Consider the following 15,833-nt stretch of genomic DNA (forward strand, 5'->3'; position numbering starts at 1 on the left):
AGAGTGACTGAGGCACCTGGCCATGCAAAGGCAGGAGCACCAACCTCATGAAGAAGGGGCAGTAGGGACTCCCGCACACACTGCCCAAGAGTGACAGCGAATTGTGGCTGGTTGGCGCTTAGCGACACCCAGGGTCTGTAGACGCCGCCTGCCCTTCTTGCAGATGACTCAGAGCCAGTGTTGCCGACAATTGCGCATGTCTAGGGGCCTGGTGGGTCACATCTGCCACTTACTGCAGGACTTGGCACCAAGGGGACGTGGAGGGCATCCACTGCCAGCGGCTGTGAAAGTGACTGTGTCGCTCAATTTCTATGCCAGGGCTCCACAGGTGACCTCTGTGGGATTTCACAATCCGCCACCCACAAATACATCCATGAGGTCAACGATGCCATCTTCTCCATGGCACACAACTTTGTGCATTTCGCCTGGGACCAGGACAGCCAGGATGGAAGGGCCATTGGATTAGCCCTGATCTCTGGATTCCCACAGGTACAGGGTGCGATTGACTGCACTCATGTGGCGCTCAGGCCTCCATCGTTACACTCAGTGGATTTCATCAACCACAAGGGCTTCCATTCACTGAACGTGCAGCTGGTATGTTACCACCAGAAATGCATCCTGCAGGTATGCACACGGTTTCCAGGGGGTGTGCACAATGCCTACATCCTGAGTTGCTTGCAGACCCCTGCGGTCTTCCAGGGTCCACAGATGCTGCAGGGTTGTCTCCCTGGGGACAAGGGCTACTTTTAGAGGCTGTGGCTGATGACACCCGTGTGGCAGCCTCAGACTGCAGTAGAGTGACGTTATAATAAGGCTCGTGGAGCAGACCAACGGGATGAAGAAGATGCATTTCTGGTGCCTGGACCAGTCTGGTGGATCCCTGCAATACAGTCCGCAGAGGGTGCCATGCATCGTTGTCGTCTGCTGTGCCCTTCACAGCAACCTGATGCTGCCAACAGGGTGAGGAGTTGGCTGAGGATGAGATGGAGTAGCTGCACATCTCTCCCAATGAGGAAGACGCAGATGAGGGGAGGGGGCCCTTGGTGGTGATGACGATGGGGATGAGGCTCTCGCACATGCTAGACAAGATAGGCACACTCGGGAGGCCCTCAAAGCTGCCAGATTTGTAGAGGATGATGACAGCATGCAGTCAGGTGTCCCCATAGAGCCTCACATCGCAGTTGTGAACATTTGACTGCAGTCTGGCTTATGGCAGCGCCAATACCCTCTGTGAGAGTGCTCCTGTCATGGAGATGCAGTGGAAGCCCTAATGTTCATTGGAATTGTCATGGTAATGATCATCCATCCTGGGAAAGGATCCAAAGTTGACCTACATCGGGACGGAAAGATTGAGAAGGTGCAGGCAGCTGATGCTTTCATGGATCTAATCAGGAATATGTTCCCACCCAATCTAGTTGAGGCTTGTTTCAAACAGTACAAAACAAATTATGGCACACGAAAAATCATGAGACCTACATCATCACCCATCAATCTTACAACCAGCACTGAATCATCCATGATGGAAAACATAACTGATGCGATCAGAAAATTCGTTCGCAGGAGGATGATGACAACATGCAGTGAAGACACTCCATAGATCTTTACGTGACCTCTGAGAATTTCTGACTTCTGTCTGATAGAGGGTCAAGTGATCAACACCTGTGGCCAGGCTGTGAAATTACTTTTACCTAACTTTACTAACCTTGCTGCTACGTCTTGATGCTCCCTGGACTTCCACAACTGAGTGGAGACAGCCTGCTGGCTGTGACGTCCTGCCTGTGATGACTTTGGTGGGCGTCCTCTGGAGAACCGAGATTTGGAGGGCCCCAGCCTGCTTCCGGGGTCCTGCTGTGTGGCAGTGGCACCCTCCCTGGCCTTTGAAGCTGAATCTGCAGGCTTCACAGGAAGATAGAATTCAGATGGGCTGGTCACTCCCAGAGTCACCTGGGTGGATGGCCCCAGTGCGTGCATCTGCAGATGATCCTCCCTATGGGTGCCCACGGACCCCTGGCTGACTCCGTGAGTGGAAGGGGTTGCTGGAGTGAGATTGAATTGCCCAGCATCCCCCTCGTGTACACACTGTTGGAGGTCAACTATGGCATCAGCACTGGTTAAGCCTGTGCAGCAGTGCAGGAGTGACATGCTGGACCAAGGTCTCCATGGCGGCTGCCAACCTGCCAGTGTTGACTCAGTGTGTTGCAATGCCGGCGCTATCACTTCAGCCTGAAGACGGATGGACTCCTCCATCGTGCTTTGCAATCTGAGAAGTGCAGCAGGTATCCCTTCCTGATGTTCCCTAGCTTGCCTTTGCAGCTCCAGCAACTTTGACATGACCGAGTCCAGAGGCTTGTCATCTGACTCAGATCAGCAACGTTCTGGCCTCCAGAAATCTTCAAAGTGCTGAGGACCTGGGAAGACCCGGCCTCCGCCTGCTGTAGATCAGAAAGTGCGATATTCTCACTAGATTGTGATCCCGAGGCTGCTCTAAAGCTAGGTCCCACTGAGGTGCATGTCTCTGCACTGGTGGAAGATGTGGGTGAGTGCTGTGACAGGACTTCAGGGAGGGTGCCTTCAGATTCCTCTTCAGAGGTTTCTTCGGAGCTTGGCTGGAGACCCTGGGTCATGGACTCTGTCGGCTGTTTGGCAGATGTGCCTGCGAAAGCAAGGGGAGATAATTAGTGCATGGAAGGAGGACACATCACTGGCATGTTTGTCTGATGGATGTTGCACTGCTGGATCCTCACTTGGTAGAGCAGCGCTGACCTTATCGTCAGCACAGAACCGGTGACCGTCATGACTGGCCAACTAGATGGCTCTGTTTTCGAATTCTTAATCTCCAGCGTCCCTCCACCTGTCTGCGACCTTTCCTACTTGTTGTGAGCCAGTTTCTCCTGCATGGATAGAAATGGGGATAGAGATGGGAGAGTGTATCAGGACTCCTGTTGGGGCAGATGATAAGTATGCCTGGCCTATGTGTGTGGTGGGTGGCCCCATGGACGGGATGAGGCCAATGATGGTGTGTGTGAAAGAGTGAATGGTGATGTCCCTCTGCAGGGCGTTCGCGTTGACCACCTCCTCCCAAGCTGGGTTGGTGACATTGCTACGCATCCTGCAGCCAGAGTTGGGGGTAGAGCAATTCCTGTTGGGCCTCCACGGCATCCAGCAGTTGCTCGATGGACCCATCTTTGAAGTGGATGGCTGCAGTCTTTTTGCCTTTGTTGGCCATTTCTCCCGTACAGCGGTGGTGAGCTCGTGGTGAGCGCTTTGCTGGCGGCTGCCTTTTTAAGATGGCGGCCGGCGTGATCTAACAGCGGGGTGATGGCGAGCAGGCGAATGAGAGCCCTCCCGCCATGGAAACAGCGTGTTTCTCAGGATTGCATAAATATTGAGGTGGGCTCGGGAAGATACGGCATGAAAACCCATCATTTTCATTGGCAGGTAGGACTCCATTTTATGTGCCCAGTGTCGCATTTAGTGCAATTCTGGGAAAATTCCGCCCTTAGTCTCTGTGTGTGTGTTAATTGGATTAAAGCCAGCTAGCCTGGGCGCTTGGACATGTACCAGTTTTGAGATGTAAACACAGGTAGAGGTACATTTGCATTTTGTTGATTAGCCCATTGACGAGTGGGAGTGAAATATTGCACCTAGCTAGGGGACACCAAGCAATATGTTTACATTACTAATAAAATTGGTACTATGAAAGGGGCTTTTTTGTTAGGAGAGGCGGTGTTCAATGGGCCTGGTGATATAATGAAAATTTACATTCAAAGAGAAATGCTGGGCATAACCTGAGGGGAGTTTGTGTATGCAGAGCAGATGCATGTAACATCAAAGCAGCTGTAAGCCTGCAACTGTCTGCAAAGGAACCTCATTTTGAATTCGTAAGGTGAAAATACTTTGCCTCATGCCTGGTTAAGTTTATTGGCTATTGTTGCCTTAGTGGAAATTTATTTGCGAATTTGTTAAAAGTTATGATAGTAGTAATTCGTAGCCATGTGTATGTGTTTAATTTGTTGTAATTTAATAAATGTCTCATTTAGTTTGATATAAAAACCACTCAAGAACTGGCGATCTTATTCCTGAATTTAGATCTGCAACTCAAAACGTAACAATTGAAAATATAGGTTATGATAGTTGTTTAAAGTTTCCCTCTGGGATTTTAAATAACGGCCTTTACCAACTGCTGTGCCATATCAATTAGGGGCTCTTGACAGGTGAAAAATTATAATTCCTTGATTGGTTTGGAATTGGTGAATTTTATGGTTACGAGTACGAGAAGCACTTGGATTCAGTAGTTGGTGAGGTATTTTAGAAGTGGTGAGACTGTAAGATGGCTTTGGCAATTGCTAAGACTTATCTTAGAGTAGAAGATATAACTCAGATTGGGTTGGAAAAAATAACCAAAAGTAATTTAACAGAGTTGGCAGATAAGTTGAAATTGGGGTTACCTGAGGGGCTAGGGAATCAGATATAATTAAAAGTATAGCACTGCATCTACAGTTGGAAGTCAAACTGGACACTAGTGAGTCACAGCTGGAGGTAGTAAGATTTCAGTTACAAGTGTAAACGCTTGAATTTGATCAAGCAAAGGAACTGAAAAAGCTTGAATTAGAAACAAAGGACAGAGAAATGGCTTTTAAAAAGGAACAGGTAGAAAGGCAGGAAAGGGAATTAGAAATTGTGAAGATAGAGAAGGGGGAAAGAGGAAGAAAGAGAGAGAGATAATTCGAACTGAAAATGTTGGTAGTTCAAGACACCAGGAGGTGAAGAAGGACTTATCTCCAGAGTAGAACCCAGCAGGGAGATGTTTAAATTTGTACAAGCTCTTCCAAAGTTTGAGGAAAAAGATATTGATGCATTCTTTATTTCGTTTGAGAAGCTAACTAAACAGATGAAATGGCCACAGGAAAACTGGACATTATAATTAGTCTAAGTTAGTGGGTAGGGCGCATGGGGTATATGCTTCACTACCAGAAGAAATGTCGGTGAATTATGATGTGGTATAAAGGTTATTTTGAGTGCATATGAGTTGGTTCCTGAAGCATATGGGCAGAAATTTAAGAATATGAGAAAACAGCCTGGGCAAACTGATGCTAAGTTTGAAAGAGTAAAGCAAAGTAATTTTGACCAGTGGAGGCGGGTGTTAAAATTAGAGACCAACGTATGCAACTCTTAGGGAAGTAATTCTTTTGGAAGAATTTGAAGATTCAACCCCTTCAGTAGTGCAAACTCATGTGGAGGAACAGAGAGTTGATTCTGTAAGACGAACAGCAGAGATAACTCAATCATCAGCTAGTTCATAGAGCTCAACCTTTCTTTCGTCACCCCTTCAAAATGGAAAAGGATAGAAAATTGTAAGGTGAAAGGAAGGTCGGTAGTGAGGGAAGAGAAGGAGTAGCTGGAAGTTCCCAGGAAGTTTTTTCTCAGAATAAAAAGGAAGTTGCTGAAGGTTGGAGTGACATTCAAAAATTGAAGTGTTTTCATCGTAATAAAGTGGGGCACACAGTCAGTGTGTTGGAAATTTCAGGAAAAATTTGTAGGAATTATTGGGGTACAGAAAAGTTCTGGAAGTAAAAGTACTATGGGCTCTGAGGTTCAGAAACAGGAGAAACTAGTGGTTTGTGTACAGGTTAAACAGGGAGAATCAATGATAGGTGAAGAAGTGGGAGTGTGTCCACAGCTTACTGAAGAGAATTCTGAGGAGCAGGTTGCAGAAATGTTTGAAGACTTTGTGTGTAAGTGGAAAGTGTTTCCATATGTACAGGGTGGAGTAGTTAAAGATGTTGAAATTTTCAGAGACACAGGCCAGTCAATCCTTAATATTGTGGGATAGTGATATTTGTTATTCGGAGGGAGTATTGCATGAGCAGGTAATAATAAGTGGAGTTCCCGGAGATGCTAAATCTATTCCATTGTCGAAGGCAAATTTAAAAAGCAAATGGAAGACAGGTGAAGTTATAGTTGGAGTGGTGGAACAATTGCCCATTACAGGGGTTCAGTTTATTCTGGGTAATGATATAGCTGGATCGCAAAAGTGGGTGATGCCTATGGTAGTTGAGCAGCCTGTAGAAGTGGTTTCAATACAGGTGTTACAGAAGGAACATCCTGGATTGTTTCCTGGTTGTTTTGAATGAGATCAAAGACTCACAGAGAAGAATAAGATAAACAACAAAGGCAGGAAGCCAGTATTGAAATCCAATTAGCTGGCACCATGTTTGATAACATTGTTCAGGATAAAATAATACAGGATAATTCAGCTGAAGTGTTTAACTCAAGGAGGTTAGAGTTAAAGAAAAATGATTTGCTATTAGAGCAGTTATATCAGAAAGCTTATTCAGAAACAGAAGCAAAATGTACTCCAGTATGTTATTACCTTTGGGGAGATATTTTAATGAGGAAGTGGAGGTCAGATCATGTCTCAGCATCTGAAAGCTGGAGTGAAGTGCATCAGATTGATATTCAGTTAGGGTATTAGAATGAGATTCTTAGGATTGCTCCAATGTGGGGGATGTTTAGGTGTTAGGAAAACCCAGGAAAAGATACAGAGGTAATTTTTTTGGCCAGGATTGCATAGGGATGTAGTCAAATTCTGTAAAACCTGTCATACATGTCAAATAACAGGAAAACCACAAGCAGTGATTAAACCAGCGCTTTGAATCCCAATACCAGCATTTGAAGAACTTTGTACCAGGGTCATAATTGATTGTGTAGGACCCCTCCCTAAGACTAAAAATGGAAATCAGTATTTACTGACAATAATGGATGTGTCTGGCAGGTTTCCTGAAGTGATACCTTTAAGAAAGATTACAACTAAAAAGATTGTGGAGGAATTAATTAAACTTTTTTCAAGATATGGTTTACCTGAAGAAATACAGTCAGAACAGGGATCAAATTTCATGTCACAGATGTTTAAGGAAGTAATGAACAGTTTGGGATAAAACAGTTTAAGTCAACATTTTATCATCTGGAGTCACGAGCTTTGAAAAGTGGCATCAAACTTTAAAAGCTATGATGAGAACATACTGTGAGGATTATTCACAAGATTGGGATACAGGAATTCCATTTTTGTTACTTGTTATCAGAGATGCTCCTAATGCACCGACTGGTTTTAGCCCTTTTAAACTTGTTTATGGTCGTGTGGTAAGGGGACCACTGAAATTGATTCATGAGAAATTGGTGAGTCAAAATTCAGAAACTATTCTTCTGGATTACGTATCAATTTTCAGGGAAAGATTGAACAAGGAATGTGAGTTGACTAGTGAACATTTGAAGACATCACAGCAAGTGATGAAAGTGAAAGCAGATAAGAAAGCTAAAACTTGCAGTTTTGTTTCTGGAGAGAAAGTACTAGTTTTGTTACCAGTACTAGATTCATTAAATGCAAGATTTAGTGGGCCTTACAGGATTGAAAGAAATTGAGTGAAGTAAATAATTTAATAAATACTCCAGATAAAATAAAGAAACAGAGGGTGTGTCATGTAAGTGTGCTTAAAAAGTATTTTGACAGGGTACAGGACCAAAAAGGTATTAGTCATGGTAGATGATGAGAAGGAAGTAGAAATGTAGGACTGTGAAATTGATTTTCCTCTAATCAAATTGGATAATGAGGGGGTGCTTGAAAATTTAAATGAAATATTGAGTTGCCTTCCAAACAAGTATGAAAGTGATTTGGAAAAGCTAGTGCAGTCACACAAACCTCTTTGTGGAAATAAGTTGGGAAAGACACATTTAGCTGCACATGATGCACATATAAAAATTTCATCTTCAATAAGGCAACATTGTTATAGATTAAATCCGGCAAAGTTATCACAAGCACAAAATGAAATTGACTTCATGCTTCAAAATGATATAATTGAGTCTAGTTGCAGTAACAGGAGTTTGCCTATCGTACTGGTACCGAAACTGGATGGAACACACAGACTGTGTGTGAACTATTAAAAAGTGAATGTGGTGACAAAAGCGGATTCATATCCTATACTACGGTTGGAAGATTGCATTGACAAAGTGGGACAATCAAAACTTATCACAAAGATTGACTTGCTAAAAGGACATTGGCAGGTACCACTGCCGGAGAGAGCAAAGGAGATATCAGCTTTTATAGTGGCCGTTGGACTATATCAATTTAAATTCATGCCATTTAGTATGAAGAATGCACCTGCAGCATTTCAAAGACTGACAAACAAAGTGATTACAGGTCTAAGCAATTGTGATGTGTATATTGATGATCTAATTGTTTTCAGTCAGACATGGGAGGAGCATTTACAGCACCTGGAAGAACTATTTACTCGACTACAAGAAGCCACTTTGGTGGTGAACTTCGCTAAAAGTGAATTTGCAAAAGCGCAAGTTGTGTATTTAGGCCATACCATTGGACACAGAGAGGTGGCTCCAAGAGATGCGAAAGTCAAGGCTATCGTTGATTTCCCAGTACCTACAACAAGACGAGAAGTTTTGCAATTTCCGGGCATGAGTGTGTTTTACTGGACATTTGTACCAAATTTTAGCCGAGTGGTTGCTCCGCTGGCTGAATTATTAAACAAGAACAAGAAGTTTCAATGGACACTGGAGTGTCGGAAGCCTTTTGATAGTTTGAAAACTGTACTGACTCCAATATCAGTTTTGGCAGTGCTCAATTAAGACAAACAATTCAAGTTGGCCGCTGATGCAAGCGATATAAGCATTGGGGCTGTACTGTTACTATAAGATGACACTGGAATTGAAAAACTGACAGGGTATTTTTCACAGAAGCTGAATGTACAACAAAGAAGATATTGAACGATTGAAAAAGAGGCTTTGGGTTTGGTATTAGCACTGCAGCATTTTGAAATTTATGTTGCAAACAATTAATCAGAAACAGTTGTTTATACAGACCATAATCCTTTGAAGTTTTTGGATAACTTTCAATACAAAAGTGCAAGACTTTTCAGATGGAGTGTATTATTACAACCATTTAATCTACTGATTATACATATTGCTGGCAGGGAAAATTTGTTGCAGATGCATTATCAAGAGTTTGAAGCTTAAATGAAAATGGTGGAATGGTGAGCAGCTAATGTGGTTCTGCTATTTAAGAAGGGTTGTAGAGATAAGCCAGGGAACTACAGGCCAGTGAGTCTCACGTCAGTGGTAGGGAAACTGTAGAAATTTCTGAAGGAGAGTATCTATCTCCACTTGGAGAGGCAAGGTCAGGGATAGTCAGCATGGCTTTGTCAGAGGGAGGTCATGCCTAACAAATTTGATTGAATTTTTTGAGGAGGTGACCAGGTGTGTAGATGAGGGTAGTGCAGTTGATGTAGTTTATATGGATTTTAGCAAAGCCTTTTACAAGGTCCCACATGGGAGACTTATAAAGAAAGTAAAGGCACAGGGGATACAGGGTAATTTGATAAGGTGGATTCAAAATTGGCTTAGTTGTAGGAGGCAGAGGGTGATAACAGAAGGCTGCTTTAGTGACTGGAAGCCAGTGTCCAGTGGCGTACCACAGGGATCTGTGTTGGGTCCTGTATTATTTGTCATTTATATAAGCGACATGGATGACTATGTGGGGGGTAGGATTAGTAAATTTGCGGATGGCACTAAGATTGGCTGGGTGGTTAACAGTGAGGTTGAGTGTCTTGGGCCACAGGAAGATATAGACGGGGTGGTCAAATGGGCAGATAAGTGGCAGATGGAATTTAACCCTGAAAAGTGTGAGGTGATACACTTTGGAAGGAGTAATTTGACAAAGAAGTATTCAATGAACGGCATGACACTAGGAAGTTCTGAGGAACAAAGGGGCTTTGGCGTGTGTGCCCATAAATCTCTGAAGGCGGAGGGGCATGTTAGTGGGGTGGTGAAAAAGGCATTGGGGCACTTGCCTTTATCAATTGAGGCATAGATTATAAAAGTAGGGAGGTCATGTTGGAGTTGTATGGAACCTTGGTGATGCCACAGCTGGAGTACTGTGTGCAGTTCTGGTCGCCACATTATAGGAAGGATGTGATTGCACTGGAGGGGATGCAGAGGAGATTCATCAGGATGTTGCCTGGGATGAAACATTTAAGTTAAGAAGAGAGGTTGGATAGACTTGTGTTGTTTTCATTGGAACAGAGAAGACTGAGGGGAGACCTGATCAAGTTGTACAAGATTATGAGGGGCATGGACAGGGTGGATAGGGAGTAGCTGTTCCCCTTAGTTGAAGGGTCAGTCACAATGGGGCACAAGTTCAAGGTGAGGGGCAGGAGGTTTCGGGGGTATGTGAGGAAAAACCTTTTTGCCCAGTGGGTGATAACGGTCTGGAATGCACTGCCTGGGAGGGTGGTGGAGGCGGGTTGCCTCATATCCTTTAAAAAGTACCTGGATGAGCACTTGGCACGTCATAACATTCAAGGCTGTGAGCCAAGTGCTGGTAAATGGGATTAGGTAGGTAGGTCAGGTGTTTCTCACGTGTTGGTGCAGACTCGATGGGCCGAAGGGCCTCTTCTGCATTGTGATTCTGTGAACTGTCTGCAAAGGAACCTAATTTTGAATTTGTAAGGTGAAAATGCTTTGCCTGGTGTCAGACAAATTCAATATGAAAATTTAATACAAAATTCGGGAGGCTATGCAGTTAAACAGGATATTGATGAGACCACATCTGGAGTACTCAAGTATTGGTCTCCATAATTAAGGAAGGATGTAAATGCGTTGAAAGCAGTTCAGAGAAGGTTTGCTAGATTAATACCTGGAATACCTGGAAGGGTTGTCTTATGAGGAAAGGCTAGGCTTGTAACTGCTGGAGTTTGGAAAAGTAAGAGGTGACTTGGTTGAAATGCATAAGATTTTGAGGACTTGACAGGGTGGATGTGGAGAGGATGTTTGCTGTTTTGGGAGCCTAGGTGCTACTGTTTAAAATAAGGGGGTCGTCCATTTAAGACCAAGATGAGGAAAACATTTTTCTCTTAGACATCAAGAATCTTTGGAACTCTCTTCCTGAAAAGGTGGTGGAAGCAGAGTCTGAATATTTTGAAGGCAGAGCTAGATTGATTCTTGATAAGCAAATGGGTGAAAGGTTATCATGGGTAGGCAGGAATGTGAAGTTGTGGTTAAAATTAGTTCAGCCATGATTTTATTGAATGGCGAGCAGGCTCGAGAGGATGAGTGGCCTACTCCTAACGCACATGAATTTGATGCTTCAAAACATTTTGATTATGGTTAATGGTATCTATATAATTAATTTAATAAACCATTGCACATTAATGTGTTATGATATACTGTGTTTGTCACATTTCAAAATGGCGACCATCCACACCCATACCAGTGGTTCACATTGTATACTCGGCCTAGAAGTTGACCCTCATTGTTGAAAGTAATTTTGGGGATTTCAAAGGTTGACTTTTCTGCCTTGATTTATGGTAAGCTGTTCAAGTGAAAAGCCACATACTTGGGAAATCCTTTGCTATGTAGTAACTCTCTATGCTACATTAGGATGAGCCAATCTTCTTTGTAAATAGAAAATCTTTAGTTGTGGATTCTAAGCTGTATGTAGCACCATCTAGTTAAATGCTTAAGGATATTTAAATGACTAATTTCCCACTGAACACAGCTTCAGAAACAGCAATAAGCTCTTGATGTAAACCAAATCAGTACTTGCATCATCATGATTTAGTGTTTGTGTTCAGAGAGCTTCATCCTGTGCCTTAGATACTATAAATGTGGACCACCTTGTTTTCTGAAGCAGCCATGATTTTTTTTAAGCAGCTGACTGGCTGAGGCTGTGCTGCTTACTTTCACCCCATTTAGTCATAGTCAGAGAGGTCTACAGCAAAGAAAATGGCCCTTCGAGTCTGCGCCAGTCAAACAAGTACCTAACTACTCTAATCCCATTTTCCAGTATTAGGCCCATAGCCATGCATGCCATGGCGTTGCAAGTGCACATCCAAATACTTCTCAAATGTTATGAGGGTTTCTGCCTCTACCACCCTTTCGGGCAGTGAGTTCCAGATTCCCACCACCCTCTGGTTGAAAGAATAATTCTTCACATCCCCTCTAAACCTCCTGCCACTTACCTTAAATCTATGCCCCTTGGTTATTGATCCCTCCACCAAGGGGAAAGTTCCTTCCTGTCCACCCTCTCTATGCCTCTCATAATTTTATACACCTGAATCATGTATTCCCCCCAATCTCCTCCGCTCCAGGGAAAATAACCCCATTCTATCCAATCTCTCCTCATAACTAAAATTCTTCAGCTCAGGCAACATCCTGGTAAATCTCCTCTGCACTCTCTTGCATGCAATCACATCCTTCCTATAATGCGGATTTCAGAACTGCATGCAGTACTCTAGCTGTGACCTAACCAGTGTTTTATACAGTTCCAGCAAAACCTCCCTGCTCTTATGTTCTGTGCCTCGGTTAATAAAGGCAAGTATCCCATATGCTTTCTTAATCACCTTATCTACCTGTCCCGCTACCTTAAGGGACCGGTGGTCATGCACACCAAGGTCCCCCTGACCCTCGGTACTTCCCAGGGTCCTACCATTCATTGTGTTTTCCTGTGCCTTGTTTGTCCTGCCCAAATGCATCACCTCACACTTATCCGGATTAAATTCCATTTGCCACTGATCAGCCCATCTGATCAGCCTGTCTATATCCTCCTGTAATCTAAGGTTATTCTCCTCACTATTTACCACCCTATCAATTTTCATGTCATCCACGAACTTACTGATCACCCCTCCTGCATTCAAGTCTAAATTTGTTTATATATACCACAAACAACAAGGGACCTAACACCGACCCCTGTGGAACCCCACTGGACACAGGCTTCCAGTCACAAAAACCTCTCGACCATCACCCTCTGCTTCCTGCCACTCAGCCAATTCCGGATCCAATTTGCCAAATTGCTTTTGACCCCATGGGCTCTTACTTTTGTTCTCAGTCAATGAAGGGGAATGAACTGATTGTATGGATTCTACAGGATACCCGTAGGGACATGAAGGGACTTGTCAGAATGATCAATTCAGCAGGTCATGTAAAACCTATAGCTCTAAAATCGGTTTAACATCTATTGAAACCATCTCTGCAACAGGTTAGATGGTTTCTGCACCAACAGAAGCATCAGCCTATGCTGGAGAAAGACTTCCATTAAGTGAGCCTGTGAGCACAATGGTTAAATGGTGAACAATGTGAGTCAGAATGAATGCCAGTATCAACTGAATGTCAAATCAAATACTGCAATCAAAATAGGAAGTTTTTTTATAGGTCTTTTATTTTGTCTGAGGAGCAGTTGATGTTTACTCATTTGAGAACTGTACATGGTCATTGGTCTGATGTGAAAGAGTATTAAACATTGTAGACAAAGAACAATACAATCCCTTTCAATGACACATGACTGCATGACTTCTGAGGACTGTCATGTGGATTATTTTGAGGAGGCAAAGACTGGGTTGAAGATGCGACTTGTAAATCTGCTCTTGTGACACGAAAGGGGACGAATCTGTCCCTCTGTCAGTACTAAAGACTGAGAACCAGGTGGCTTCTTTTGAGAAGAGTTAAACATTTTTAATTTGAATTTTTCCTTGTAAAATGGCTGAATAGATGCAAGTTGTTCACTACAGGCCTTTAGTGGCCTTTTCGAACGGAGGCTGGGGAACAGCTGGCAGGGTTGAGAGAGAATTGGGACTAAAACATTCAATTTTAAATATTAATGGAGCAAATTGTTTTTTCTTTTTCACAGATTAAGATTCTGTTTCTGAAGATACTGGTCCATTTGTTTGAAAGGTATACGTTATGTAAATTCTTTATTTAATGTGTGTTTATTTGTGTGATTCAACATGGAATAAGTGATTTCCTGATTAGAGTATCTATTTGAAAAGTTGAACTGTAAATGTTAATAATTGGCTTCTACTGTACAGCACAGGACGGATCAAATGTGTTCAAATCGAATAGCCTGTCAAAGATTAGTGTGCTATTGATGATCTGTCATTAGTTGTCTTAAATATATTGGGTAAATACTATATGTTGCACAATTTTTGCTAAAAAAATGTTAAAGTACATTTTTTGGTTCCAGAATTGACTGAAACAGTGGTCTGCCTGCTGCCTTGTCATCTTCTACTCTGTCCATGTCCATTTTCCCTGCTAAAGAGGATAACAGCTATATTATCCATTTGTAGAACAAATACTCTCATGGATTTGGAAGCTCATGTCATAAGTTAAATGGATGAAAAAAAATCCTTGATCTTGACAGTTGCAATCTGCAGTTGACATTGCGACCTAGATAGTAAAAGCAGATAATTGTGAGGTAGGACAATTAGTGCGAAAAATAAGGAGATCATGGACCAAAAATTACAATCAGAGTCGGAACCCCTGTGTCTGGCTCTGGACAGACAGAAAACTACCCATTTCCCTGTATGCGACTTACGATGGAGGATCCTGGGGAACACCCTTAGTGCAGGAATTCTTGCAGAGAGCAGCAAAGAGAATCTGAGCAGAAGCCACACCCCCTTTTTACTGCACGAGCTACAGTATTACGGTTAGTGGTTAAAGGTCCCCAAGTTTTTGTGTGGGTGCGTGGCTGAGTCAGTGCGTGAGTGACAGGGCGGGTTTGTAGGGTGGGCCAGCCTGTACTTGCGTTCAGTATAATCAGGTTTAGTCGGGGGTCAGGGGGTTAGTTGGGTGTGGAGGCGAGTCTGATTGTGTTGGGAGGTCAGGATGGACATTGGGGCTTAGAAAGTGCATTCGGGGTATCTAGGGTGGAAGTCAGGTGTGTCTTTTGTTTAGTAACCCACAAATTAGAATAGGATTTCCCTGCCTAACCTTTCCTGGGCGACTATCCAGGTATGAACGTCGTAACCATCCGAAATCTCCAACTCTTCGTCAGACACATTTTTAGAGGTCCTGGGGAGCAGGGAAATTGTCCATTGGAAGTTCAAACTTCCCAGGCAATTCCCGTGGAGTCAGCATGTTGGAACTTCTGCAGGGTCCCAAAATGCATTTGGCAGGGTATGTCCAGCCTGTGAAGATCCAGAGACCGGAAGATCTGAACCCATATGTTACTTGGAAAATGAGAAACTAAATGATGTTGCGGAGCAATCTGGGGACAAAGATAAAGGTTCAATCAGGACATATCAGGCTGGAAAATTACATTTTCAACCAAAAAATGCAATGTATTTATCATTGGGTGAGCAAAGTGAGTAAGAAGGTCAGCAGAGACTCTCCAAGGACACACATTAATGAATGGAGCAACATCACTCTTTTGCAGATAAACACTATATTAATTAATGTGCTATCCTGAACCTTTGCTCTGTCCTTGAATGCTACTTGTCAGGAAACCTGGCCAACTGTTGATCGCATATAGCTAAGTTCGATTGGGCAGGCAAATGGCCATGATATGCCTCAAATTTCTACAACTCCCCAAACTTCAATTCCTTGTTCCCACTCCAGTCTGAGCCTTCTGCTTAATCCCTACTTCTGTCTCTACTCTCATCTTTCATTTCTGTCTCCCGTGTCTCTCTCCTTTTCATATGTGTGTCCCCTTTTCTGCCCAATCATTAACAGATCATTAACAGTAGGCAAAAAATTACACAATTAAAATTGGAAATAAGGTGGGACACAAACCCAACTGCTAAGCAACTTGCATGTGGAAGAACTGAAACTCAATACCAGATCCTATCACAAGGATTGGCAGCTAGAACAAAAAGATCATTGTATGGATATGTTTAATGTGTTCTGTCACGAAGCTATGCCCATTTATTTTTGAAAATATGATTTTTCAAACTTTCAACTGACTGGAAATTTTGCGATTTGAAATGAGATAGAACAAATTACTTAAAAATGCAAGGCCACATTCCAAGGTGAAGGTGAAAAATAAATCACCAAGG

The 15,833-nt window shown here is 43.2% G+C and overlaps 1 protein-coding gene across 4 annotated transcripts in view; it reads left to right on the forward strand.

The window, feature by feature from the left end:
• tjap1 (tight junction associated protein 1 (peripheral)) overlaps window positions 1-15,833 on the forward strand; it is a 443,700-nt gene that overhangs the window by 128,084 nt on the left and 299,783 nt on the right. For 3 of the 4 annotated variants that reach the window (XM_041188727.1, XM_041188728.1, XM_041188729.1), the window contains exon 3: window positions 13,691-13,734. The exons of the other annotated variant lie outside the window; for it this stretch is intronic. The gene's annotated coding sequence lies outside the window, so the exon portion shown is untranslated. The remainder of the gene's footprint in view (window positions 1-13,690; window positions 13,735-15,833) is intronic. 4 annotated transcript variants of the gene reach the window in all.

Source organism: Carcharodon carcharias, chromosome 5, assembly GCF_017639515.1.
Source record: "Carcharodon carcharias isolate sCarCar2 chromosome 5, sCarCar2.pri, whole genome shotgun sequence".
In the NCBI taxonomy this organism is placed as follows: domain Eukaryota; kingdom Metazoa; phylum Chordata; class Chondrichthyes; order Lamniformes; family Lamnidae; genus Carcharodon; species Carcharodon carcharias.